This window comes from Halyomorpha halys, unplaced genomic scaffold (assembly GCF_000696795.3).
Source record: "Halyomorpha halys isolate HHAL.00 unplaced genomic scaffold, Hhal_1.1 Scaffold659.1, whole genome shotgun sequence".
NCBI classification, from domain to species: domain Eukaryota; kingdom Metazoa; phylum Arthropoda; class Insecta; order Hemiptera; family Pentatomidae; genus Halyomorpha; species Halyomorpha halys.
The window spans coordinates 109802-123882 of NW_027107174.1; the positions used below are offsets into that span (position 1 = coordinate 109802).

General features: G+C 31.3%; 1 protein-coding gene across 1 annotated transcript in view; it reads left to right on the plus strand.

The window, feature by feature from the left end:
- LOC106685108 (kin of IRRE-like protein 3) overlaps positions 1-14081 on the plus strand; it is a 131003-nt gene that overhangs the window by 88421 nt on the left and 28501 nt on the right. The gene's annotated exons all lie outside the window — the stretch shown is intronic.

A 14081-nucleotide genomic window follows, 5' to 3' on the forward strand; every position in this document is an offset into this window, starting at 1 on the left:
TACAATAATTAATCTCGCATATACCAATGTCTAAGATAATGAGATTTATCAGGCAATTCCTGTAGACTGTCAATTAAGGTATTTATTTAATGTGATTTACAGTATATAAATCACATTAAATACCTTCATTAATTTAAGGAATACAGATCTAAAAACACATTATAGAGTACATATTTTTTTTATTATAAATGTTCAAACACTTAAAAGATAAAAATATATGATACTACATTGCTAAGAAAAAACTTAGAAAACTAGAAACTTTTCATAACTTACAAGAGGTATGAATTTATGAATTTCTCGTAAAGGCTTTCTTAGAACTCAGGACAGCCTCAAGAGTTTGACAGCACAACCAAATAATCTCTAAAAAATGTTATTAGTTTAATGCTTCTAAGACTATATTGTATTATCAGAGCTAGATTAATGAGCTGATTTTACATTCAACTTGAAATGTTATTATGTTTAAAAAATTTGTATTTACTTTTCCTTTTTTGTAATTTGAATTTTTACTGGTATCAATGGTATTATAAGAATTGGGGTAGTGGTAGCAGCGTGGTAACGCGCCAGTCTACCAATCCACAGGTTGTCGGATCGAATCCCGGTCACACCCGGGCTTTTTTTCAAGTACAAAATAATGCAAAACTCGCTAGCAACCTCCCCCCCCCGGCATTTATGAGGCCCGTAAGCCAATGGGTGGCACTCACAAAAAATTAGGCGTTGGGAGTGACGAACCTACTCTGCGAAAAAAAATAAGTCAAAATATGCGCGATGTATTTCCTAATACTGAGAATATTACATCCTAATATTGGGAAATACACCGCGCGAGGATTTAGGGCTCCATAATCTGTTACCCATTGAATAATAATAATTATAAACACTATATTATTTTGGTGTGATTAATCCTAATTCAAATATTCCACTAAATGTTTCAAAATGACTTTTTAATGAAAATTCCTAGTGACACTATATTTTTGATCAGAGTTTGTATTAAATATTGGAGAATTGCCACACTCAGCATACATCAACCAAGTTTTGCCATTTGATTGTAATCAGTAAATATTCAATAAACAAAAGTATTCAAAATCATGTAAAACAGAAGTTTTTATGTTTTCAATCAAAAACTTTTATACTAAATTTCAAAATATGTAATTAATTATATTCGCCTGATCTAGCAGTGTTCGGATCGAAGACTGCAGCAAAAATACGTAGCCTATCCATAGTCATTCCGAATTTCTCATTAAATTGAATAAACCTGAGGTGTAACACAGGAGCAGTGACGACGTGGAGAACATGAATATCCCATCAGAGGGAGTGGAGCATGGTCCTGGGAAGTAGGGCGACAACCTGTTGGTAACTTAGTCCACCCCTGTCCAGCATATCTAACCCTCTGTGTCTCTGTCACGGCTCCATCTCCTCTTACATTTTATTTAAGTTATCTAACTGATTTATAGTACTATCTGATTCTGTAAATTTAGCAAATAGGAATTCACCGATATTTTTGAAGAGTTATTTATTATTTAAAAATTCAATGCATTTCACCTTATTTTTTTCTTTTTATTTAACCAAAAATATACGATTTATTCACTTTTTTTCCATGACCCCTTCCTGGTCATTTATAATATACGGGCGGGAGGGTGGGAGAGGAGGTATTTTTATAATAACACCCTATTCTAAACATGGTGGAAAAGTCAAATTTTCGTTTCGTGGAACCGCCAGAAATACCGAACAACTATGTCGGATTCAAACGGTCCTAACTTCCGTACTGTATCAATTAAGGGATTTCCATGGTTTTAAGGAGTAGGAGGGTTAGTAATTTTTATGGAAATTGAATTATTGCTGAAGAAATTTCTATTGGGAGCCTCAGGTTATTTTCTCATCCCTACTATGTTTTAACGGTTTTACAGAACACAGCAAATCTGAGATCTTTCTACCTTGTTCGAGAATTAAGAGGTCAAATAGTTTGTTACGTTATTGTTTCTATCCAATGCCAGAAGTGAACGGGCACCGAACGTAGCTTAACAACAAGCTCTACGATATAAAGACTATCAAAAACCAAAATCTTTCCCTAAGCGTTTTTTTTCTTTAAGCATAATACAGTTATGATGTAATTTATTAATTCTCAGTAATTAAAACAAACCAATTTATACTAAATAATAAAAATATTAGTAAGCGAAGTATTTTAAATGATAGAAACCTTATCATGGTGTTTTTTGAGGAACGTCATGAATTAGCCCTGAAATGGGTTATCATTTCTGTAAAAAGAGCGGGAACCCAGTTTAAATTATATTTAAGATAAATTACAACAAGAATGTGGCACTGTTATTGCAAAATTATTTCGAAATATTATGAAACGAGAACACTAGTTTGTGGATTATATAAATTTCAAATGTTTTTCTGTTATATAAAATAAAAAGCTATTAAATAAATCAAAAGCTATCCTTATTAATTCTCAACATTCTTTATTATATCAATAGTCTAACATTTCGGCCAATTCAGCCATCTTAAATATAAATTTACACCTCACATCAAAATTTAAAAAAATGTTTTTCAGGCTATTTTCCCCATGTCATCAAATTCAAGTTAAAATCACCCAATTTTTTAGAAATTTATTAATTTTTGAAACTTTAATTTTAGATTAATGAATAATTTAAATCGATTATTTCGTCATTAAAATTATAAATATTGAAATGTACGACTCGAAGACTGACATGTTTGAATTGGCACTAAAAATACAAGTTAACTTTTCTGTTATATTCAGTGTGCTAGTTTAAAGATATATAATTGGTGACTGAAGGTATGTGGATATAACTTTTTTACGTCAATGAAGGTTCAGTTTACATAAAAATGAATAAATAAAGGAAATAAAAATGTTATACTGAAAGAATTTTAAAAATCTTAATTCAATTTTATAATTATGTAAAATGGAATTAAAATTAAATCTGTACAATTACAAAACGTGAAAGGTTATGGGTGCAGTACTTTGTAAAAAAGTTCTGTCACTACTAGACCAACGGTTGTGCAAGGATACCTCCTTAATAATGAATAACTCTCGACCACCAGATTTTTACCCACTTTATGATGCTGGGTGGACCCCGAAAGGCCCAGAACCCACAGGGCTGACTCAACGGCTACAGGTAACATATAGCAATTATCCGCCACAGATTATTCGAAACCGGGTCCTATTGTCCTACCAATGAGCTACCTACTCCTAGGTATATGCTGAACATATAATATTTAAGCAGTGCATTAAATTTAAAAATAAAATAAAACTAATTTTAGTGCATTTTGTTATTAGCTTATGCAAAAAAAAAAGTAATTGTAGATAAAACTCCCATTTAATGACAACTATTACCCTTACAGCATCCTGCATAAAAGTCAATATTGATCCTTACTGTATAATTTAACTTGCTTATAAACAATAGTTTATTTTTGTCTGATAAGCGAACTCGAGTGGAGGTTTTAGCAATTCAGATAAAGCACCTTTGCAAGCGGAACGCCGAATCAATTTCCATAATGAAGTTGCATTTCAGATCCGAACTCTGGGAATATATAAGCCGGCAGTTGCAGCTAAAGTCCCTATTTTCTCAATATCTCTTTTTTTTAATGTCTATTTTGCACAAAACAAAAAATCATTATTAACCTTGTTTGTTCAATCTTACTTCGAATTCGTAAAATTCAAAATCATTTCAATTTGTTATTTAACTAAATAATTTTTTTTCTCCTTGTCTAGTGTCGAATTCCGAGAATCATATTGGGATGATGTTATGATTGCTACATGTATGCCATTTAAAAAAAATATTTTTGTTCAAATTTCGGATTCTACTAATACAGTTATGAAATTATAAAATATGAATTCAAGAAACAGACAACATGAATGTATTTGCACAGACATTATCATTCAATCATTCATATTTTCCCCAATGTATACCAATGATATTATACCTCAGCATTATTATCTTGTTTTTCTTCCTATTATATTAGGCATTGTGCTACAAACTCCAAGCACCCGAATTCGAATCCGGTAGTGACAGATAATCATTTTCTATTTCACAGTAGCTGTGAAGCTCTATGGGTTTGGGAGCCCTCCTGGTTTCTCATACAGATCAAGTGGGTAACCTTAACTGGGTAAAAAGCTAGCGGCCGAGCGTAATTCTGACAAAATCACATTCTTGCACAACCGTTGACCTAGTAACACTACTTCCTCACAAAGTAGTGCACCCCCAACTCTTCAAGGGTTTTAACGGTTAATTTTTTTTTCATATTAGGATATTCTCTCTAATAGATCCCCTCAGCTAGATCCCCTCTAATAGATAATCTCAGCTGTATTTTTCGGTTGTCTTTTGTATTTAAATCTCTGGTCGGTACAGTCATTGTTGCCGGTGGAGTACGTCACTTTGAATATCTTGTAAAACTTCAATCTTTGATCAAGGGAATTAGAGTTTATTTTTTTCGATCACAATAGAATTATGCCATATTGCAATATAAAACACCCTTACTTCTTCTTATGAATTCCTCAAGCTGTATTGCTCGTATATTTTTTATTATAAAGATGTTTTAAAGGGATAGTAAAAAAAATTTGGTCTTTTGGTATTATTACTGAAATATTCACAGGGGAATATAATCATATAATTCGTAGTTTTGGTCACAAATTTACGTTAAAACGCAACATTTTAACTGGCAATATTGAACTATAATAAAGAAAAAGAAAACTAAAGACCATTAAAGATGAAATAGTTTTTGTATAGACACATTGAACCATGGTAAACGAGGTCTTTTACCATGACTTTCAATTGTAACAGTAATGGAAATTTGAATATGTCAGAATTTTTTTTTTTTGTAATTGTAAGAACCTAGAACCTTTTTGATGTTAAAATGAACAAGATTATGATAATTTTTGACATGAGAAGAAATACTAATTTATTTAAATTGCAGAAATAGCGAACAGATGAATAGCAATAGCAGAAATAATTATTATATATCACATAATTTAGTTGACTTTAAAATTAAAAAAATTAAATAATTCCCGAATTCATTCCATCAATTTTCAACTTCAATTAAGCTTTTTGTAATTATCCCCTACATTGGATGATATTCAACAATTTAATGAATTACAATAGTTAATGAATTCTGTACTCAGGTAAACTTCGCCAATGTACATATATTATTAATAGTTTAAAACAATCCCATGTGTTTGTGGCAAAGCGAACTCCCCAAAGCATAAAGATACTCCATTATCAGCTACTAAAATAATTTAATACCGTAAGCTCAGCTTCAACGAATTAAACTCTGAATGTTAATCAGCTAACTGTGCCCATTATCTAAAAGCCGGAGGATTTACCTTCAAAGCCAGCAATACTTGCAGGGGATTGTTTCTGTTTTGTAGTTAATATCCTCTCTTAGCCGAAAGGGATAGTTCATACCAAAAACAAAATAGTAAAATATAAGAGCTAACTGATTAAAAATTCTAAATAATCAATTGATGTATATCAAAACTAAAAGTTGGCAGTTATCTTAAACCTGAACCATAATTAAGTAACAATTATCTCAGAATTTTGATATTACACCGACGAAATATATTATTGCTTACACAAAAGAATTGAAGCTATTAAGAATTTAAATATTTTCACGAAATTATTTGAAAATTTATTTCTAATTCGTTATCTTCATCTTATTTTCGAAAAAGGATATAAAAAAAAATAAAACGGAATTTTCACTTGAGTTACAAGTAGTTGAAGAAACTTACACTTAGCGTATGGTTATAGATAATAGTCAGTAATTTTTTTTCTTGATCTAGCTCATATTCAACATGACTTTTACAAAAAATTGATGTTTGAAATATCTCTTTCTGAAGTTGTAATCCTCCCCTCTATCTCTGAGGACCTCTCATTCAACTGAACTGCTAAAAACTTTTCAATGAAACCTAAGAGCTATTCACCACTGTTTCTAAGTTGTACTCTTAAAGCAAAAGTTCCTGGTAAATAAAAAAAAAAAAAAAAAAATGGAATTTTTACAATTAGTGTTTAATTTTGTTTCTTCATTCATCTTGTAGGTTTTTGAACTGAAATCAATCTCACCTCTAATTTAGGAAAGGAATACTAGTGAACGTTATTTCAATGTCGTTTTGAGAAACAAGGTCTTTTATTAGAAGTACAGTAAACAAATATCTGATTTACTTAGTACAATATTTTTTGTAAAACTACTTTATTTAAGTTTGCTTAACTTGTGAAGTATTTTGTGTAAAAAAAATCTTTTTAGTTGCCTTAATTGAGATAGACCACTTGTCCTTCCAAGAGGAGATCTTAGGGAGGAGAAAGTGGTGTATCTCAAAGATGTACCACATTTCATTTCAGATTTGTGATGATAAAGTACATAAATGTTTAAAATGTTGAATTTTGAAAAAAAAAAAAAAAGTTATTAAAGTAATACTGAAATACATGAGTTACTTATTAGTTTTTCAAACATCAACCTCATCCACATTCTGTTTTATGTCATGCTGTACTCCAGGATCGTAAACGGTTTCATGAGCTAGCTGGTAGCACAGTTTTAAAATTGCTACGGTGGATAGTTAAGTAGCTTAAAACATTACTCCTTAATGTGAGTCTCAGTCATTAATGGATAGTGGTTTTAGTTCACATTTCTCTATCCTTGGAACTCGATTGTAGAATATGCATTCGAGGACTGCGAATCCATATCTCGTGATACTTTAATTTCGAATTCCGAAGTCTAGTTAAGTGCTGGATAAAAAAAAAAATACGGTTTTCATTCTCTAAACTAAGAAGGAAAACATTGATTATAAAAAAAAAAATTAAAAACTATTTCTTTTTCCATAATTGGAATAAGCCTCCAGCTTAAGTTAAAATAACAAGGTATTTTCCAGAAACCACGATCAGTGGTGACTAATCCTAGAGGGAAAAGCCTCCTAAATCTGACCATGCCCTTTTCCTTCAATTAATATATTTTCCTTTGCATGTCAAAAACGTGCTACTGTTGTGCAGTTCATAAGAGAGTATACACTCCGGTCCCATTTCATTTATACTTGAATATGAAGAACGCAGATATGACCATAACTCAAAAATTAAAAAAAAAAAAAAAAAAGTGAGTAACATAACTTTTCCTATTATCGTCTCAATTATTTAATGATAAAACCCATAAAATGTTGTAATAAAATAATAGCTTATATTCCTTATGGGATTTTCCTCTGTTCTAAGAAATAAAAAAATTAGCATAGGATGCTTTATTCAAAATCTAATTTGAAAATTCTCGAGAAGTGGCAAGGTGCTATTCATACGTCTTAATGAAGAGAGATCAGCAATCTCCCTCTCTCTTCCCTTGTCCTAAATTCCCTTTGTAAATCCCCGTGACGGGAAAAGAATTAACGATTTGATGGTAATTCTAATGACCCGTGAGGAAATAGATTTAGCCGGAGGGGCATTTTTGCCATTGTCGGGCGGGGGGCGCCATTACTCCGCTGTCAGGGATCCCCTGCTAATGGATGATCTGCCCGAGGTTAATTACTCACTCGGTTATAATTGTTAATTTATTAAAATAAATTGAATCCGGATGGTCGGTTTGTCTGTCTCATTGACTCTCCTCAATCAGGGACCATTTGTTCAATCTATTTATACATAAATCAGGTAGAAGATGATCTCTCAACATAGCTACTAATTATTTGGAAAATCGTTGAGGATTTCAATTTTTTTTTTACTGTCACTTTCCTATATATAGATTATATAGTGAAGAGAAGTATTGCGATCGTGAAAAATTACGAATTCGTTATCTGCAAATATGCACATTTCGAATACCCCTGAATCGAAATAAACAAGTTTTGCAAAAAGGTGTGTGTGTGTTTGAACAGCCAAGCTAATAAAATAAAATTAAAATTAAATATTTAAGACAGGTATGTACCTGAAATGCGACTGCAACTTTTTTGATAGAATCGACTGACCAGATGTGCCACTTTATACAATTGATTTTTCATATTTACCGATTTTCTCGAAAATGGCTCAAACAATTTTGATACAACTCAGTATAATCAAATGGTCTTGAATGCTTGGTAGACTTAAACCTCATTCAAATAATTAACTTGAATTGATTGCTGAATTTTCACTATTTCAAATTTTCATCTGTACTGAAAACTAGATAAATATAAACTATGAAAGAATTTCATCATTAACTCAAGAGAAGTAGTAAACATTTTTTTCTGGTTGAAAACTGGTTTTTGGAAATTAAAATAGAGTTGTAGAAGTATATGTAATAGGTTGGTAAGCCAAAAATAAAAAAAAAAATAATAATATTTAACATAGAATGTCACGGGGTGAGCGTCAAACTTGACGCTTGGAACTCCATTCAACTTATCTCGTGCCACGCACGGGCAGGGTGAGGCATTCATACTTTCTAGTCTACCTAAGATATCTAAGACTATTCTAGGCTAGATTCTTTGCTTCCTCTGTTTTCTAAATTATTTTAACTGAAAAAGGATACGTGGTTTAGTTTTGAATTCAATATGCCATCGTCTTTAAACCCGATCACACAATCATTCACACGAGTTTATTGCTTGTTCCGTTCTAAAAATCATTTGTGTGAATGAAAAAGTGAGGGTGGAAACAAGATACTATTTCCCGCTTTGTGACGACGGTTATGTATCCCGTTTTTTTTTTTTTTTTTTATCATACATGGACCAATTAACAAGATACATTATAAAACAGTTGTTTTTTTTTTTAACGCCGAAGTAAGATATCTAAGACTATTCTAGGCTAGATTCTTTGCTTCCTCTGTTTTCTAAATTATTTTAACTGAAAAAGGAGACGTGGTTTAGTTTTGAATTCAGTATGCCATCGCCTTTAAACCCGATCACACAATCATTCACACGAGTTTATTGCTTGTTCCGTTCTGAAAATCATTTGTGTGAATGAAAAAGTGAGGGTGGAAACAAGATACTATTTGCCGCTTTGTGACGACGGTTATGTATCCCGTTTTTTTTTTTTTAATATATCATACATGGACCAATTAACAAGATACATTATAAAACAGTTGTTTTTTTTTTTAACGCCGAAGTATTCTTTCGCACAATGGGAAGAGTTCGTTTGCCTTGAAATTAAGGATTTAGTTTCCAGTGTGTATTTTGACGTGCTCCTGGTTTCATGCTCTTAGTTGGCTGATGCACCTTAATTTTGTTTTTAAATTTAGCCAAAATATTAAATATGTTTCGGGCTAGAGTAGATTGAAACTGCAAAGTGATCAGTACGTGGGGTAACTGTTTGAGTTTAATACTCTATTAGTTGAAAAGTTACACTCAAATTGATATTCCAATCTAATAATACTTTGAAATTATAATATCTGTCTAAAAAGAAGCTAAGTTAATTCCTTGAATAATATTCAATTTTGATTATACTTTGAGATGAGCTACTTTTATGTTTCTATTAGGTTGTATGAAATTATAAAGTTATTTAATATTGCTATAACTTATTTCCCTTGAAAAGTTGAACCGAGCGTATTGAAAGCTATTACCATCCTTAATCTCGTTCCCTTTTGAATAGGTACGCTGTTGAGGCTTCATGCTGCGTAAATAGCGATATCTGCTATCGCTACGAGGGAGTGGAGAATAAATTATCGCTGTTAGCTAGTACTATCTGGGGAGTAAATTAACAGATCGCCCGTATCACAGAGGCTATTGCTGCTCTGGAACCATTTGGACCATAAGTAGCCATTACGCTGGACCAGTAAATTCCATGCCGTTGCAGTTAAGTCCCAATCGGGCAACGTCAAATGATTTCTTCGCCGTTCTAATGCGTTCTCATTTTATAGAGCAGTGTTTTCCTGATAGGCCATTACTGGAACATCCACCTCCCTGGGTACCCCCATCTAATATTTACATGGACTGATTTCCATTCCCCTGTGTTAATTTTATAGCCTAAAAGGTCATTAAAAATAATACAATGGAAAATATAAGAACTGAATTTTATTTGTTATTGTATACAATATTAATATTCTTGATTAAATTTCAATTAATTTTCTTATCTTATATAGTTTTATAAAATGTTAGTTGCTGACGGGTTTTCCCCCCTCTATTTCCAAAACATACCTAACTGTTATTGCAATTTACGCAATGTATCAACTTTTTAGAACTTAACAATTGTATACTATTATACAAATCTAATTGATTACCATTCGTGTTTTCTTAACATAATTGTTGTCACATAATTATGCTACAGATTTATAAAATATTTTTCCATAAATTCCTGACTGAATTACGTATGCTCAACTAGCATTTTTTTATTCCTGCTCTGTTCTATCATGGATTTTGTCACTATCTAACTTGTTATTATTTAATGTTTATTTTACAAATCTGATCTGTTTAACCAATTCACAATTTTTTTTTAAAATTATTTTATTGAGAATTTCCATTACACTTATGGTCCAAATGCTTTCCTTTTATCTAACATATTTTCATAATGAATTTGAAGATGCATACTAAAGTTTTATAGTTAACTGTTATTTCTGGTTACAAGGGGGTACCAAGAATCAAAAGTAGAGAGGTTGGGGAAGCAAGTCTTGTTCGTTCAGGTTGTGACATTTCAGCACGGAAAAGGGGGATGATACCAGAGCTTTATTAGTTATTAAAATTATTCACTTTAAAGAAAAAAATATTTGTTATTAAATTATTGTTTTTTTTAAATTTCTTGAGGCTGGTATTAATTTATTAAATAAATCAAATGGTATCCTTGTTAAGTGTCAACACTATTATATCAACAGTCCAACGTTTCGGCCAATTCCGCCATGCTCCAGGACAATCTAACAATTAACAGCTTATTATAAATACATTAGTAAGAATTTTAACAATAACATTATCATTAATAATACAACATTCCGTGTTTCAATTTTCTAGCTGTCTATGTAGGTGAAACTAAGGAATTATTGGGGGATAGAATATATCAACATAGAAATGATACAAGAAATAAGGAGAAGAACCTCATCAAACAGCACTAGCTAATAACCACAAATTTAATTTTGATAACACCACAATTTTACATAAAGAATACAATATTTTCAATACTTGAGTCAATTTATGTATAATTTTTTGTTACTATTTACAATTAATATTAATATGAATTTCAATAATGGACTAAATAAAAATTAAGACCAACATGCAATTTGAAATAAATTGATAACAAGCCTGACCTGAGTGTATGGAAGGTTAAAAAGGGTATGTTTATATGATAGTTGATAGTGTAAGTTAATCTAAAATTGAAAGTTTTAAAAATTAATGAAGATCTGACAAAATAGGTAACTAGGCACAAGCCTAGGTAAATATATAAGTAATTAATATGATTCCATATTAATTGCCTATTCATAGGGTGATCTGACTTGTAATTAATGACCTGCGCAGAATAGCCTGCAAAACATTTTTAAATTTGGATGTGAGGTGTAAATTTATATTTAAGAAATGTTATATTATTAATAATAATGTTGTTGTTAAAATTGTAACAAATGAGTGTATAATAAGCTGTTAGTTGTTAGATTGTCCTTGAGGATGGCCGAATTTGTCGAAACAATTGATATAATAAAGAGTGTTGAGACTTAACAAGGATACCATTTGATCTATTTAATTATTAATTTTTTTCACTTCCAGGGGGGGCAGCAGCCCCTTCAGCCCCCCTCTGAGTACGCCCATATTTAGTAATGTATATAGGCTCTGACGATTTTCCGTGTCTAGTTTTCTAAATTCGAGCTAATCGAGTTCATGACAAATTACTTTACAGCAATTACATTAATAAAACCTGGAAGGTAATGATTTTTGAGGAATTGTAAAACAGCGTTGAGTTGTTAACAGCTCATACATTGTTTCTGGAATAGTAAATTTATGTTGTAAAGGCATGTTCTAAAAATGGGTGAAATAAAACCGTGTCAGCAAATAATATGTTATTGAACAATGTAATTTTTAAAAATAATTAAATATTATTCTTATCCACCTAGTTAAGCAAATCTCTACAAAATTAGAAAAAAACAATTATTGCTAAAATGGAAACTAACGATAATTACCATATATATTTACGTTTAGGTAAACGTTGATTTTTTTTTTCAAAACTAACACTTCCTGTTAATGCAAAACATTTTTTTCCCAAAAACAGTTTTCTTATAATGAGTATTAATCATCCAAAAAGCTGTTTCTGGATCATTGACACTCAATATTAAAAATTATAATTATTGGAGAAGTTTGTCGGGGGGTGCGGTCAGCAAAGAACAGCATAAATAAACAAAACCATATTTATTTATTTTATGCTGAAGTTTCGACCTGAGTTTCAGGTCTTCATCACGGGTTGTGGCGTAGAAGGTAGGCTAGCTACTGAAATTATAATTAGTTTTATATGCCGTTCTCAGCAAGATAATTTTAGTTAAAAGTTTTTTCAAATTCTTGTATCCATTTGGAAATAAATCAGCCCACAATCCACAATTTTTCAACTGATAGATCAATAGCATCCATCAATAATATTAAATTTATGAACAGTGCATGTAAATATGTTTTAGTTGCCATATTTGTTTAATTCGTCATTTTGACAACAGATTGTTTTTCATCAAATCAAAATAAACTGAACATCAAGATTTATTTTATTTCCAATACAAAACAAAAATGACAATCCTGTTATAAGTTTATTTATATTATTAATAAATTATTCCCAGATGATATTATTCTTAGGTAAATAAATTAAAATTTACTGGTCTGAGTATTCAGTTATGATAGATTATTTTTAATGCTGACTCCAGGTTTAGAACAGGTATTAACTTGAATTCAGAAATCAGATCAGATGATTAGAGACTCTTGGCTTTAGCCACTGAGGACAGTGCATTGTGAATTCCTTCATTCAGAGATGAGTTGTTCAGTAAACAACTCTAGGCTCAATGGGTCTTACTAACAGGCCATCTTATGGCTTCCTCGTTAAGCTGGGAAAACTCTGTATATGTATACTGACGCCTCTGTTGAATGGGTGCCTCAAATGGCAATAGGATTTGAGCAGATAATCTTCAAAAACAATCCGATACGCTCTGCAGAAAACCACGTTCGCTGAAATGCTGAGAATCCCGAGGTGAAACGGGAATCTGCCTGCGGGAAGTGTGGTCGATATTGCGGTTAGATAACCTACCCATCGAATCCACATCGCGAATTAGTTTTCTTTTATAGCTTCCTGGCTCCATTGCGCCTACGTTTAACTTAATTTTGAGGGGAAATAATTCATTTGAAATATGATCTTTTGGCGCTAATTTTATTCACTAAATTAATTTAATTCCATTTATACACCGATCTCGGAAAAAAATATTTATAACATTAAAACTGTTATTATTTTATAAAACTAATTATTATTTCAAAATTTGTCCATTTTATAATATATACATATTAAATCTATCTCCAATACGAAAATAGAGCTGTATTAGTCGGACCATTTTTATTGAGATCAATGTGGCAATTTTTGCCACTCTCAAACGACTAGAATGAGGTTGCCGATTCTTACTGACCATAGTGGAAATGCTAAGATGTATTTTTCAAAGAAATAAATATTCACTGCCTCAGATGAGTATCGAATTCACTAACGTGCACGGATGTCACACGTCCTCTATGTTTAACTGCAGTTAATATTATAGCTTAGTATTTTATTCTGTAGCACCATAGCGGCTAAAATCAACTTCAATAAGTCCTTTCCATAAAATGCCAAAGGGAAACTCTAGAAATAACACCTACGATGCAACGGAACACCAGAGCGAAACTTCACTATTAAATCCGCAGACAAAAATTATAATTAGCAATGAAATACACACAAGAAATTAAATGTTGCTGTTATGTTTACATCCCCGATTCTACAGTTGAATAAACTCGACATTCTTTGTTGGAAAAAATCATCTCAACTTTCGAAAAACATATAAGTACTGCAAAGAAAATTCCTTCCATATACTTAGAACACATGGAAGTCTTTTTCATGATCTAAAATTATCCAAAATAAGTCAATTTTGATATAACATGCATTCAAAATAATTTTTTAATTATCATCAAAATATATATAATGCTTTAAGGTGACGTTGTAGGCTATTTGTAA